A 14,606-nucleotide genomic window follows, 5' to 3' on the forward strand; every position below is an offset into this window, starting at 1 on the left:
TCGGTTACCCCACGTGGGGTTAATTATACCCACTTATCGCTTAATTGCTCCATCATTATAACTTAACACCTTCCTGCGCCCACACAGCGCGGGGCGGGGGAGCGGCGGCGCTGTCCCGCCTCTGCTCCGCCCCCGCCCGGCCCCGCCCCCGCTCCGGCCCCGCCCCTCGCCCCGGCCACGCCCCCGCCCCGGCCACGCCCCCACCAAGCTAGGCTGCGCCGTGCGAACTGAATGATGTCATGCTCCGGGGCCGCGCGTGACCGCCGGAGCCCGCCCTCGCCGCCCATTGGCCGGCGCCCGTCGCCCGTCAGGGCAGCGACACGTCCCATTGGCCGGCGCCTCCGCCCCGCCGCCGCCCCTCGGAAAATAATAAACAATCGAGTAAAATGCGGCGCGGGGCGGGGGCGGGGCAGGGCTCCGCGCCCCCTCCTCTGGAGCTGCCCCTCGGTTCGGGGCGGGGGGCCCTGCCTGCAGCCCTGCCTGCAGCCCTGCCGCCAGAAAAGCCTTTCCCGAAGGTGCCGTGGCGCTCGCACGGAAAATTGCCTTCAGCCAGAAGCTACTGCTGCACTGAGGACCAAGCAAAATCGTCTCTCGGCTTTCCGCGATCCCCTTGTCTCAAAGCTAAGTTGTGCCAGGCTGCAGGTGCGGGCTTCGAGGCAGTGGAGATCTGCATGTGGTGGGAGGGGAAGGGACTGGGTGGGTACGTGTCTGGCAGCCAGGTGTGCCAAATGCCTAGAGGTAGGGCACCGACAGGGAGACCTGGAAGCCACACCTCTGAAACTGTGTCAGTGTGGGTTGTCTTCACGGGACAAAAAAACGTCCCCGAGGTGGCTGTCCTGTCTGCATGGTGCTGTGCAGAGAGACGCATCCTCAATCCTTGCCTCGCTGTAGTGGTGCTTACACATCACAGCCCTAAAATAACAGCCTCTCAGAGCCCTGCTTCCCTCTACCTGCAAAAAGAAGGCACACTTGTACAGCAGGGGATCAGGTGACGAGAATGAAGGCTGCAGGAAAGAATTACCTTTGCTCAGGCTTGCAGCCTGGTCTCTCCTTTTGACAGCAGGTGCCCAATACGGCCTATTTCACTTCCTCCAAAGAATTAATTATTTTCTCCTGTACGTGGCCCCTGGAGGAAGAAGTCTAAGCACCTCCCTTATCCTGTCATCCTGTATTTCCACTGATCAGAGCACTTGTTTAGGAGCTGAAGATGTGGCTCCTGGTCCTTTTCCCAGAACTTTGTGTTTTGTTCTCTGACAGATGTTTGATGTAAAGTACATAGAGCACACTTTCAAAAGGGGACTGAAATCCAAGGCTGTTCCCCTCCCTTCCCCGTGGCAATGTTATTATTGCTGGGTCATGGCCTCTCCTTGATTGCTCCCGTGAATCCCGAAACCCCACCCTGTCTCGCAAGCAGCAGTACGGGTTCAACAGGCTGGTTGGAAATGGAGTGCGTGTTAGGCTAGCCTGCCTCCCTGGTAAGATACTCTTGGGGAAGGTCAGAGCGAGGCATCCCAACCCCGGCGGGCAGGAGGAGTAAATGACCTCGTGTCTCCCGGTGTGAGGGACACTGCAAGGCACACACGGGGAAGGAAGTCCCCCATGGGGAGTTGAGGGAGGGTTCAAAGGGGCTGGTGAAGTGTTAAGCAAAAGCAGTCAGCGGCTTAGCACATGGTGGGGAAGTCGATTATAAAAGCATTTGCAGCTGGTTCTCCTACCCCGGAGGAACTGGGTAACTGCTGACTCAGGAGCTGCATCAAGTCGGAGGAATGGGAAGGGGCTCATGTTTCCTGAGTGCCTATACACGCCGCAGAGCGATGGGATAGCGCCAGGCACCTCCTATTTGCTGTCCCGTCTTGGAAGAGAGATCGCAGCAACGTGCTCTAAGAAGCCTGAGCCTATTGGTATGTGCTGGATGTGCTCTGAGCAGGCTACGCAGCCGGGGCCATGGATCTCGTCTTGCATGGAAACGTGTCTGAGCTCCGAATTCCAGCACTGGGTCCAGGGGAAGACAGGCACAGAGCTGCCCCACATGGGGTGGTTGTGGGTATGTGAAAAGCAGAATGTCCTGTATCTTGAGATGCTGACAACCTAAAAATAGGACTTCCTTGCCTCCAGGATTAGGCATCAGTTGAGCAGGGGATTTTGGGAGAGCCATTCTGAACTTTAATGCCTCAGTTCTGCCCGGTCCTGTTCTGGTATTAAAGACCTTACTTTCCTTGCAGCTCATGTGAATGTCACTCAAACATTCTCAGGGCATGCAGTTATAGCAACTGCCCTGCAAACTCCTCCTGGAATCTGAAACGTTGAATTCTTCAATTTGCACACACCCTTGCCTGTGTTGCAGACTAATTTCCTTCAGTTTAGCAAACCAAAACTGCATCTGAAGTCGTTCACTGCCAGTTTACCTATGGAGAGGCAATGACAGCAAGAATGAGACATTATTTTGTTGTTTTTTGGGGATACCATTTAAATGAGCCTGTGTAATTAAATACATGCTGAGAACTGATATGCTAAAGAGCTTGCTGCTTCTAAGTACAGTAGCTATTCTTCATAATAGGCATGTCTAGTTTAACATATAGGTAGAGGCATTATAAACCTTGTTTAACCAAAATTAATTTTTTTCCTCCGAAGTAAACAGGAAGAACTGGGGACAAACTGCAGCTGAGGTCTGACAGCTGTTCAAGTATGTGAAGCTTAAAGAGGAACGTGTACTATTCAGTTTGCTCATGGAGCCTTTGTGACCTGTGTCTTTGCAGTAATGATGACACAAGCTTTTTTGAATAAAAGGAAGAAATTAACTGCCTTGGCTAATTGTACCCTTGCTAGCTTGCTAACCAAGGACACCATTTGACTGTGAAAATTGTTGGTGCACCCAAATCTCTCAGCTGGAGAGACTATCCAAAGTGAGAGTGTTCCCATGTCTGTGGGTTAAAAGGGCTATTTAAAAATCTTCCTAATTGGAAAATTAAGCGCTATTGCTTTAAAACAGTGGTGTACTGCTTTGAAAAATTAAGACCATATGGAATCATTTATTACTTTTCAATATGTATTCAGTCTCTGGTACAATTTTATGTACTTGCTAATGCATAAAGTCTTTTGGAGCAGGAATAAAGCACCACAAAGCATGATTTAATGCTATAGGGTCACCAGATTTGTTTCAGATTACTGGATGTTTCAATCTGCTGAAAAGAAGGGGTTGTCCCTGAACCAATGAAACAATGATGGGGAAGGGGAGGGGGGGAGCCCATAAATCTGAAACACTTTAGAAAAATAGTGGGGATTTGGCTGTATAAGAGATTAAAATTATGCAAATTTATATTAAGTAACAGGAAAGTTAAAACAAAGTATTAATAGTACAATACTTGGCTGCAATTTAAGGCATCTTAATAAATCATGTTTTCAAACAGTACAGGCCTACATAAGCATGTGACTGTAAGAGAAAATAAGAGCAAGTAATCCAGGAGTGCACAAAAGTGCTTTTGTTTGTAGTTCTGTGGTCGCTGGAAGTGCCCATTCTTGTGCTTATTCACAAACACCTCTGGCTCCTTCTTCCAGAAATCCTATCCAAACATTATTGTTCTGACTTCATTAGAGGAGGACTTTGTGCTTTGGTTCTTTTTCATATGACTTGTCCAGGGTTCAGTCTTACAGTGTCCTTCGTCTGGCAAAGGACTGAGATGGATCTGATGCCTTCCCCACTTTTCTTTTTTTGCTTTTGCCTTCCCCCTCTTCCCCCTTTCCAGAGTGACAAGCAGTGGGGTAGTCTTTGCTCTCAGGGCCTGGGAATTTCCCTTTCACTGGTTCAGCAGGGATCAGCAAGAAGAGGCCTAGTCTGACGAGTTAACCATGCATGGTTCGAGCCACCTGGCAATGAGCTCTGCAGGCATGGGAGGCAACCTTTCTGCCTTTATCATGAACCCGAGAGCAGTATAACTGTCTGGCTAGTTATAATTTAACAGAAACCCCATTTTTCATCTTGCAGTGGTGGTGTGCTTTCTTTTAAATGTCATCTGTAGAGTCTCCCAGTGAGTGGGAACTTCAGTTTTGTTTTGTATTTCTTACAGACACTGACAAAAACTAGTCCACTGGGTTACTGAAAAAGAGCCATATTCCTTCTTAGAGGCCTAAGCACACTAAAAAGAGTTTGCAGTAACTTTAATACTTCAATCAAAATATTTTTTCAGTGTATATTTGTCATTTATAACCAAAAGATTAATTGACTGGTTCTTTTATTAATTTTGAAGTCTTACATTTTTAGCAGAGTTATTAAGCAAGTAAATTAATCTTCAGCTTTCCTGTAGCACTGGAGCTTGTTCATCACGGCTGTGCCTTCATCATTCTTTAAACCTTTGGTAATTGATAGTAGTAATTTCAAATAAGTTCTGATCTTTTGTTCAAAATAAACAGAGTATGCATGTGTCTTCCGGCTCAGCACCTTAACATGACCTCTCCTGTCTGCTCAAATTACAGTAAAAAAATAAAAATCTTCAGACAGAATGAAGCCAGTTGAATTAATACATAACAAGTATTAAAACCTATACCATGAGGACTAATTGCTGTCTTCAATTAACTTTCACCCAGATCCTATATCTTAGCCATTGGAATATCTTAAATAAAATCCTCTTTAAAGTCCTTTCAAACTTTTTCAAGAACAGTTGTCAGTTTAGGCATGTATTCCTACTTTAACTTGTATGTACCTTTGGTAAAGCTATTGCTTGTCTGTAGATGGCAATAGCATTACCGTGCTGAAGTAGCCCCCAGCCTATGAAATGAGGCTGTGAGCATTAACTTAGAGAATGGAGACCAAAAATATCTTGCCTTTTTCTTTTTTGTTCTGGTTTGGGGTTTTTTGTTTGAGGTTTTTTTGGGGTGTTTTTTTTTGGTTTTTTTGTCTGTGGCAGTGGCAATGGGAACTGTTCTACTTGCAGGAATGTTGGGACTAATCATGTGAGAAAAGATCCTGGAGTGATGAGGCAGCATATTTGCCATGTCTGAGGTCAGGATTTGTTCTGTGAAGCTGACCTTTAAAACAGCCTGAAAATGAGGAACGTGGCACAAGAGAGCAGAGCAGGAAGCATGAAATGATGTAAGATAATGTTTCTTCTGCATATGAAATACTTTTTTTTTTTTTTAAAAAGCTCCAGGTTTGTGATTCAGCATTTTCTGCCACTGAGAGATACAAGAAAAGGGAAAATTCCGTAGCAAAAAAACCCCCCAAAAATAAAAGTCCCTATTGTCCTAATCAAAACCTAATAAAATATTAGCCATCAGATATTTTTGTTCCCTTCTGGTGAGCTGGGGTTGAGATTATATTTTCCCAAAAACACTCTCTCCTCCGCCTCCTGATCTGAGAACCCTGGAATTGAAGACAAAGTTTTATTTAGGCACAGCCTGGGCACCTTTTCTACCTATAATGGTTATGAAGTGCCTCCAGCTTTGTTGGCATTGGATTGCTGGGTGACTGCTGTTTCGGCTCTGACAAGCAACTGCAGGACAGGCCTGTGGTGAGAAAGCTCCAGGGTGGTGGTACTGAGTGGATATTTGGTGCAGGACAGGCAGGTCAGGGACCCCCTAGAACCAAATCATTGGCTTGGATGAGGTTATCAGCCTGGGTTTGATCCCAGCTGCATGGTGATGCATGACCTACTCACTAGCCATCCTCTCTGAGCTTATGCAAAAGCGCTTTTACTGCCTTTTCTTCCTTCTTACCTTTTCTTCCTGTGCCCTTTCCCTTGTTGAGATGTACAAGGTTGCATCGAGAGGTTTGATGCACCTGCTGGATGCCCCAGCCTGTTGCTGCCTCTCTGGTCTGAGAAACACGGCTGACCTGTTTCGAAGGAAGAAAGTGAGGGAGCAATTTCATTATTCTCCTGACTTGGAGACTGGTTCTGTGTTAAGAAAGCATTTTTCTCTCTTGGTAAAGGACGTGGCAGTGGTGGGGAGCTCTCCCAGATAATGGAGCTCAGCTGGGTCCACAGAGAGACTGGTCCCTGGCACAGTATTGGCCTCAGGCTGTTAGCATTTTCCCAAACAATTCCCGGGTATGGGCATAAAAAGTCTGCAGTCGCTGCACTTTGATGGGTAAGGGAGTTTAACAGCCTGTACACATCTACTCCGTGCCCACTGGCTCGTTTATCCCTATGGATGTGGTCTGGGTGTACCTGGGGCCATCTGTGCTCAGAGCAGAACCCTGCACAGGGCCAGCTTTGCTTTCCAATGTTATGTCATAGTGAAGAAGGGAGACAGCCTTGTCGTGCTTTCCCCTTACCCGCTGAGATGGCAGCACCAGCGGAGGTGACTGATGTCTGGTTTTAGGTTGCTCCAAATGCCAGACAGAAGGAAGCTGGTTTGCATCTGCCTCAGACTCTGAATAAATTTATTTCTTTTTTTTTTTCAAGAGTCCTAAGGGACAAGCAAATGGATATAAGCACATACTGTATTTGTGAGACCAGCACTGGGATGGCCTGCATGTTATAAATTGATGTTGAAAAATGGGTGGTGGAACATTAGAGCCACACAAAATGATTCAGAGCCTGAAGAAAATGCTTTGCAATGGGAGACATGAAGCACTTTGTCTCTTTAGTTTATCAAAAAAGGCTGAGCAGAGAATTGATTATGATGGTGAAGGAACTTCCTTGGAAGAAAAATATCAGGTACTGAAAGGCTCTTTAATCTAGTAAATTATGGGAATGTGTTTCAGCGAGCTGAAATCACATACATTCATATGAAAAACTGGGCACAAATTTATTGGAATGAAGGTGGTTAATCACCATAACAAGCTGTCAGGATAGTTGGAACATTTTCCAGATGTGTCCAAGCCAAGACAGGCCTGTTTCTGAAGGGTGTGCAGTAACCGCAGTTAAAAGCGTGAGGGACACTGCAGTCAAGTCTCGGGCAAGGTAAGCAGGTGAGGTTTGAAGGGCTGTGATGTGTGACAGGTCTGACTAACAGCTCCCAAAGGAGCTGTGAAGATCTAATGGTTCCCATCTGTCTTTAACCTCTGAGAGACTGAGAAAAACAGCACTTAGCAGAAAGTGGAAGGGAGGAATCAGAATGACAGCCTCATCACTGGTACACTCCTGTGACCTCTCTTTCTAGGACTGCCTTTCACCTGCTTGGGGCTTTACTAATGTTTGCTCTACACCCCAGTGGACAGCTTTCTCCAGTCCACAAGCTCTCTGTACAGATTGGCATCAGCACCTTTCATTTTAGGAGAGCATGAGTAAAAATTTGTGATGCTCAGCAGCTCATGTGGTAGCTCGGATAAGTAGTTTCCTTTTTGAGGTTTTTTTTTTAATTTCATCTTCTTAAGCTTTGGACTTGTCTGTTCTTCACTTGCCTGTTCTTCACACCTCTTATTTTCCCTAGTATCCATTTCCTTGTATTGCCTTTGCCACTAGGCTCAGTGTATTTTGCAGCATTGATAATCTGTGATGCAGGATGTCTTGGAGGGTGCTTCTTATTTATAATTTGACAAAATAAGCCCTGTCTTTCTTGCACAGATTTCACACAGGATGAGTATGTCAGTGATGTGCTGGGTAGATAAGAGCTTGTCAGGAACTTTTTGATAAAGTACCTTTCATCCAGAAGTACAAATTTGTAGCTGCTATAGCTATTGATGGAAACACGCTAAGGTATCTTAGCAAAATACCTGCAGTCTGTATCTAGAGAAGTGCTCTAATCTAATTTTAAAAACAAGGCGTTGTTTCCAGAAAACCAATTGGTGGTGGAAGTCAAGAATTTCTTATCTCCTGTTGCCTTTTCTGGGGTCGCAGTGCTTTCCTGCTTATTCCCTATCTGCCAGGGATGATGCAAGTATTTTATTCTCTCAAGCCCTAAGACAAGTTTGCTTGCTTCTCCTTGTTCCAAAGGGTAATTATGGACAAAGTCAGAGATGAAACAAGGCAAATAATTTCCACACAGCATCCCTGTCTTCAAATTGGAGAGACAGGGATTTGAAAGGTGAACTGTTTGGTGGATAAGGCATTGATTGGATGGATGCAGCCAGAGAGTTGTGGTCAAAGACTATGTCTAGGTAGAGGCTGATGCCAAGTGGTGTCCCTTGAGGCTCTGTCTCTTTAGTATCTTTATCAGTGACAGTGGAACCAAGTGCACCCTCAGCAAGTTTGCAGATGACACAAAGCTGAGCGGTGCAGTTGACACAACAGAGGGAAGGGATGCCATCTAGAGGAACCTGGACAGACTGGAGAAGTGGGCCTGTGAGAAGCTCCTGAGGTTCAACAAGTGCGAGGTGCTGTAGCTGTGTCAGGGCAATCCCAGACATTAAGTACAGACTGGAAGAAGAGCTCACTGGAAAAAGAAGAGTGCAGCCCTGTGCAGAAGGACTTTGGGGTTCTGGTGGATGAAAAGCTGGACATGAGCCAGTTGTGCACTTGCAGCCCAGAAAGCCAAACACATCCTGGGCTGCATCAAGAGGTGTGGCCAGCAGGTCAAGGAGGGTGATTCTGCCCCACTACTCTGCTCTCCTGAATCCCCACCTGGAGTGCTGCATCTAGCTCTGGGGTTCCCAGCACAAGAAAGATGTGGACTTGTTAGACTGAGTCCAGAAGAGGCCACGAAGATGATCAGAGGGATTGATCACCTCTCCTGCCCAGACAGGCTGAGTGAGCTGGGATTGCTCTTCTCTTGATGGAGAAGAGAAGGCTACAGGAAGACCTCATTGCAGCCTTCCAGTACTTAAAGGGGGCTTATAAAAATGAGGGAGGGAGGGAAGCTTTTTACATGTAGCAATAAGACAAAGAGGAATGGTTTTAAGGGTCTAAATTAGATGTTAGGAAGAAATTCTTTACTGTGAGGGTGGTGAGATTACTGGTATAGGTAGCCCAAGAAGCTGTGGATGCCCCATCCCTGGAAGTGTTCAAGGCCAGGTTGGATGGGGCTTGAACTGGATGGTCTTTAAGATCCCTTCCAACCCAAGCCATTCTATCATTGTAATAATGAAGGGGTGGAGCTGTTTTCCAGTTGTCATGCAGTTGTTGTCAACGCCCACAAACCATTAACCTGGTTCATAGACTTTCTAGAACAGGTAAGTTAGAGGTAGAGCAGGGTTTTGAACTGAGATCTCTAAATAGTAAGTGAGAGTCCTGAACTTATTTTTATGTAGGCAAAAAAAATCAAAACAACCAAACCTTTGAAGAATAAGAAATGTTGGGGAGGTTTTGTTTGTTTTGGTTTATTTGTTTGTTTTAGGTTTGGGGGTTTTTTTGGAGGACACGCAGGCAGTTTTCCAGCCAGTTTTCCTGAAGCTCCCATACCTCTGGAAAGTAGTAGAAATATCTGCATGAGCAAAGAGCTCCAGCATAGGAAAGTACAGAGGATGTAAGAAGAATAAGGCTTAGGCTGGAGAGATGGAAATGGCTTAGTCAGGCACCAGATGAAGTCCTGCAGCCACTGCTCTTGTATGCAAAGACTACATCTGCAAACAGACCCAGGCAGGAGCTGACCCAGACTTTAGGAAATAAGTTTCAGTACTAAAGAACCAATCTTTAAGGCTGAACTGAACCTATGAGTCTAAAATGTCTTTAAAACTCTGGGGGTATGTTGCTTTTGACCTTACCCTGTAGCCTGGATCCATTTGTTTAGTCATTGGCCAGATGAAGGTTATTCTTTGTGTCAGAAAAAAGATTTAGCTTTGTTCTCTGTCTCAGATTAGTTTACTGTTGTCCCCCGAGTTCATCTGCTTTTATATGCATATCCTGCTGCTAAATGTGGGTAAAATAAGCAGATAGTCCTTTTAACTCTCTTTCCTTTCAGCTTGCTGATGCAGGATTCAGTCAGATGTCTGGTAACATGTAACCAAAGGATGTTGGCCCTGCCCATCTGGCTAAGCCTGTACTCAAAAAACCCTTACCTACCTATTCTGAGCAGCATGGGAAGCTCTCCAGGACCCAGAATGTGAAAATTAATCAGTTCTTGTAGAAATGTTTCTGTAATGCTGTGGAATCCAGCCAAGAGACATGATGAATGTGAAAACTGTTTTCTAGGACATCCAGTTTCATTTAATTTTGTCATGCCTATAGAACTTTTTAGCAAACGAACGTCTCTATCCTTCCATCCTGCATCCTTTTGTGATGTGGTTACCCTGGCAATCCAGTTGACTTTCCAGAAAAGTCAGCTCCATCAAAGTTCATTGACTTGCTACATTAAAGGCCTTCTATAGGCTTCAGCATCTATTGATGCAAGTTCTTTCATGGGCTTGGACTGTTATGAGAAGAAATTTGCAGAGAGGGTTATGCTCTGGAATGCTTGATTGGAGCTGATTTATTTCCTTGTTTCTTCTTCACTCTAAATGGACCAATAACCATTCTTGTATCTTTTTCTGCATACCACCAGACTTCTGTTCAAGCACATCTCTACAGGAGTGAAGTTTTCCAGGAAAAGTCTCTTCTCATACACCTCCCTTCAATGTGTTTGTACAATAGTTTGACTTGAAAAAATCTCAATATAGTTTCTTCCTTTAGGCAAGCCACAGAGGGACCAATGTTTAAGTTCGTCTATATTTTCCATTTGAATTTAGCATATTTTTAAAGCTTGAGGATCGAGAAATGCAGCCTAAAAGGTACTTAAGTATGCAAGAACACTGAGCATTGAAATGCCTGACTCCAAGTGCCACGTGGGGTGCTTGCACTTTATAAGGGGAATGTTTGGTGCCTCAGAAGAAAGAACCTGGCTGCACAAGGAACTGCTTGCACCAATCAACAGAGCTATGAGCCTGGACGGGGAAAGCACACAGGGAAGACCAAGCAGACAAGAGCAGCTCTCAGGAACAAACAACAAAATAATTTAAATAAAGCCTAACCCAAACAACAGCCCATGAAATGTTAAACAGAGGTTAACCCCTCCCCTCTAGTACCTTCTAATTTCTTTGCTCATATTTTTGGAGAGGATACAGTCTGTACATTCTCCTAGGCTGTTGTCAGTGGATAGGATTTCTGCAAGCTGAACCCTGTGGGAGGAGGAAGAGAAGCGGAGACACTGATTATTAAGGGGTGTCAGGACAGAACTAGGGAGCTTCTTGGAGCTCTTAACCACAGTAAGCCCAAGCAAGGGCCATCTTCTTTTATAAAGGCATAGTCATGGCAGATTTTTGAGGAGCTCATCATAAGCCAAATCCTGTAAGTGCTCCAGATTTCAGAGCATTGGGATTTCAGGCTTGTTCAAAGGCCAGCCTCCTCTAAGTCTGTTCCAGGTATTGTGATTTTTTCGAGAACAGGATCCCAGCAGAAGACAACCACGATACAGAGATTTCTTCACTGAGACACAGAGAGCAACTTGTCAACGCAGCTGCCCTTGAATGTGGGGAATTCACAGCTGTGCCAAAGTTGTGTGAGTCTCCCTTTGTCTTAAGACCACCTCTATGTGCAATGAGCATTCCAGAATAATGTCCCAGGAGTACATGGCATTACCAGCTCCACTTGCCAGAAAGTCCCCACATGGAGGGACAGCAATGACCTCCACCAAGAACTTCTGCACCCCAGGGTAGAGACAGCCTTCCATCACCCAGGCAACATGCTGCCAAATATATGCTAAAAAGAGTGGGCTGGAGACAGGGATCCAGGTGGAGCTATGCCTGCCTGAAAAGTCACAAGGTAGCCATGCAGAAGCTTTCCAAGGGCTTTTTGGGGTCCTGCCTGTGGCTTCACTCAGGAGCACACATGCCCTGTACCCTGCACCAAAGGATCCTGCTGGTGCTGTGACCAGGAGGATTCAGCCTGAGCCCTTGCAAGGCAGCATCTGGCCATGGGGAGACGGCTGGGATAGGATCAAGCAATGTGAAAGGAGTCACAGCACCAAGAGAGTTCAAGAAGTGTTTGGACAGTACTCTTGGGCACATAATGTGACTCTCGGGGATGGTCCTGTGCAGAGCTGGACTTGATGATCCTTGTAGGTCCCTTCCAACTTATCTTATTCTGTGATTCTGTGATACAAGGCAGCCCCAATTTCAAGGAAGCCCTTGCTCCCCAAAACCAAGTTATAACTGACTGGTTGTGTATTAAAAACATAAATCTTTGTCATGGTGAAGGTCGGGTCATCGCTGTCCTGCGGGAGGCTCTGCTGCCCACCTGCCCCGCACTTTCTTCTCCAGCAGCCCCTCAGACCCCTCTGCCCCCCATTTTTGTGTCTGCCCTGCCTGACATCGGACAAGGGACTGTATTCCGTGGTGGGATGTGGGTGTTTGATGCCTCAATTTTTTTTTCAGCACTGCACAGAATTTTTCGGGTTGGCAGGGGCGTCTGGAGGTCATCCAGCCTGAATGCTCTGCCAAGGCAAGGTCACCTGGAGCAGGTGACACAGGAACGTGTCCAGGCACGTTTGGAGTATCTCCAGAACGGGACACACCACAACCTCTACGGGCAGCCTGTTCCAGTAACATAAAGAAGCTCTTCCTCATGTTGAGGTGGAATTTACTGTGTTTTAGTTTGTGTCCATTGCTCCTTGTCCTGTCGCTGGGCACCACCAAAAATAGTCTGGCACCATCCTCTTGGCACCTGCCTTTGAGATATAGCTATGCAAGAATGGCATCGCCTCTCGGTCTTTACTCCAAACTAAACTTTCTGAAAGGGATCTCAGCCCAGGCTAGCACGGTGTATTTGCCTGGCTTTGTTCTCAGCCTGGCGGTGACAGTCTGGGCTGTATTTTTACCCTCTCCTCACCAGGCCGCTCCCCTCGCCGCCGCCGCCAGGCCGCGGAGCGCGCCCGCCATCTTGTGGGCTCTGCCGGCCTTGCAGGCCGCCCTCAGCCCAGCCGCGGCGGCTCGGGGCTTTGATGGGAGCTTTCCAGAGCAGATTTAAAATATGGAAGATATTTGGCACTGGAACAGATTGCCAGAGAAGCTGCGGATGTCCCAACCCTGGAAGTGTTCAAGGCGAGGTTGGGTGGGGTTCTGAGCAACCCGGTCTAGTGGAAGGTGTCCCTGCCCATGGCAGCGGGTTTGGTACTTTAAAGTCCCTTCCATCCCAAACTATTCTGTGATTCCGTTTCTATGATTTTACAGACAAGGGCAGGAGAAAGCCGAAAGCACTGTCCTAAGTTAGGCATTCCCTTTTATCACGGGGAAGTGGCTGATTGCAGAGGAAGGGGATGTGTTTCCAGAGCCTCAGCAGGTGCAAGTCTTGTGGGGAACTCGGGCTGTCCGGATGACTCCTGTTATCATAAGGACAGGTATCCCCACAAATCCTTGTCAATCCAGGATTTCATGGCCCCAGACTGCTAATTTTTTACCATAAGAGAGGCCAGCATGTGCACACTGCGGAGAAGACAAGCAAGGAACAGGGAATGTATTTCAACTGGAAGTACCCCTGACTTGCAGAAACAATGAGCATGGTTGATGAGAAATTGCCTGCTTGGCACTACTACAACAGCCTGCTGAGGGAGAGGGATGCAAGTGCTTGCATGCTCCTCTAGGAAAGGGTGAAGAACAAACTTTTCCCTCCCCTGAGGCAAGAGGAGAGATCCCAACACATGGTGGAGCCAGATGATGGCGTATGATCTGCCCAAGTACAAAAGTATTTCTACAAAACCAGGGGCTAGCTTTCCCTTCTCAGTCAATCTTTTCTAATTTAATGTTTATCCTGTCTTAGCCCGGGCTCTCTGTTTTGCCTGGCTTATGGAACAGTGGAGCCTCAATATTAAAATACAGCATTGAACTTTTCTGTTGTCACTGATGTTAGATGCACCAAAGAGGAGAGGGAGCCATAAATGCTGGCAGCCTCCTTAGCTTCTCCTTTCATCAGGAACATCTCAGTCCAACTGAAGCAGTAAAATCCCCCCAGAACCTGTAGCACAACAGGGCTTTGTGCATCCCACGATGCAAAGGGGAATCCCCCTTTCCGTGGCAGAGCTCTGGAGTGAAGGTAATAGGAAGATGGGAGCTTGTGTCTGTTTTAAGCCAAGAAATGGGAAGTTCTGCTGAAACTCACTTTCCCCTGATTTTACCCTCTGCTTACCCTGCAAAACAAAAATTCAATCATCTTTCTGTTTGAAAGACAGGAGGTACTAGAGTCCAGCTTCTCTTTTGTAGGCACTCATATTCCACCCTAGTCAAGTACCTAAATACCTTGGAGGATTTTGATCCAAAGGCTGAGACTTTTGAAGTTCATTTCTTACTGGGGACGTAGGCAGGAGCTTGTGGCATTAATGGCTCAACGACCTCAGCTCCAAGTGAGCTGGTGAAGCTGTTCTCAGCCCTGAAAGTTTTTCTATTTCCAGCTGTAGCAGTTGATCAGAGAAGCAGGTCACAGAATCACAGAATCACAGAATCACAGAATCACAGAATCACAGAATCACAGAATCACAGAATCACAGAATAAGCTGAGTTGGAAAGATGCCCTCAGGATCATCCAAGTGCAGCTCCTTGCTCTGCACAGCACCACCCCAAGAATCATGCCTTGTACTTGAGAGCATTGTCCAAACACTTCTTGACCTCTGTCAGGCTTGTGACCACTTCCCTGGGGAGCCTGTTCCAGTGCCCAACCATCCTCTGGGGAAAAAACCTTTTCCTAATATCCAACCTAACCCTTCCCTGGTACAACTTCAGGCCATTCCCTTAGATCTTGCCACTGGTCACCAGAGAGAAGAGATCAGTG

The 14,606-nt window shown here is 46.5% G+C and overlaps 2 long non-coding RNA genes across 3 annotated transcripts; one reads left to right on the forward strand and one right to left on the reverse strand.

Annotated features, from left to right (window-relative positions):
* Nucleotides 1–789: 789 nt before the first annotated feature.
* LOC146439941 (uncharacterized) lies at nucleotides 790–13,051 on the reverse strand. 2 transcript variants are annotated; one of them, XR_014850982.1, is made up of 4 exons: nucleotides 12,430–13,049; nucleotides 10,874–10,966; nucleotides 5,710–5,827; nucleotides 790–2,405 (listed from the first exon to the last, which is right to left on the reverse strand). It is a non-coding gene; the product is annotated as an uncharacterized LOC146439941 (long non-coding RNA). The 2 variants fall into 2 exon arrangements; XR_014850983.1 differs by lacking the exon at nucleotides 790–2,405 and adding an exon at nucleotides 4,219–4,455 and having other exon boundaries at nucleotides 12,430–13,051.
* LOC146439942 (uncharacterized) lies at nucleotides 1,922–3,409 on the forward strand. The gene is made up of 2 exons (XR_014850981.1): nucleotides 1,922–2,044; nucleotides 2,632–3,409. It is a non-coding gene; the product is annotated as an uncharacterized LOC146439942 (long non-coding RNA).
* Nucleotides 13,052–14,606: the final 1,555 nt, after the last annotated feature.

The sequence above is a fragment of the Lichenostomus cassidix genome, chromosome 3, assembly GCF_008360975.1.
Source record: "Lichenostomus cassidix isolate B80296 chromosome 3, HeHo_3.0, whole genome shotgun sequence".
Lineage (NCBI taxonomy): Eukaryota > Metazoa > Chordata > Aves > Passeriformes > Meliphagidae > Lichenostomus > Lichenostomus cassidix.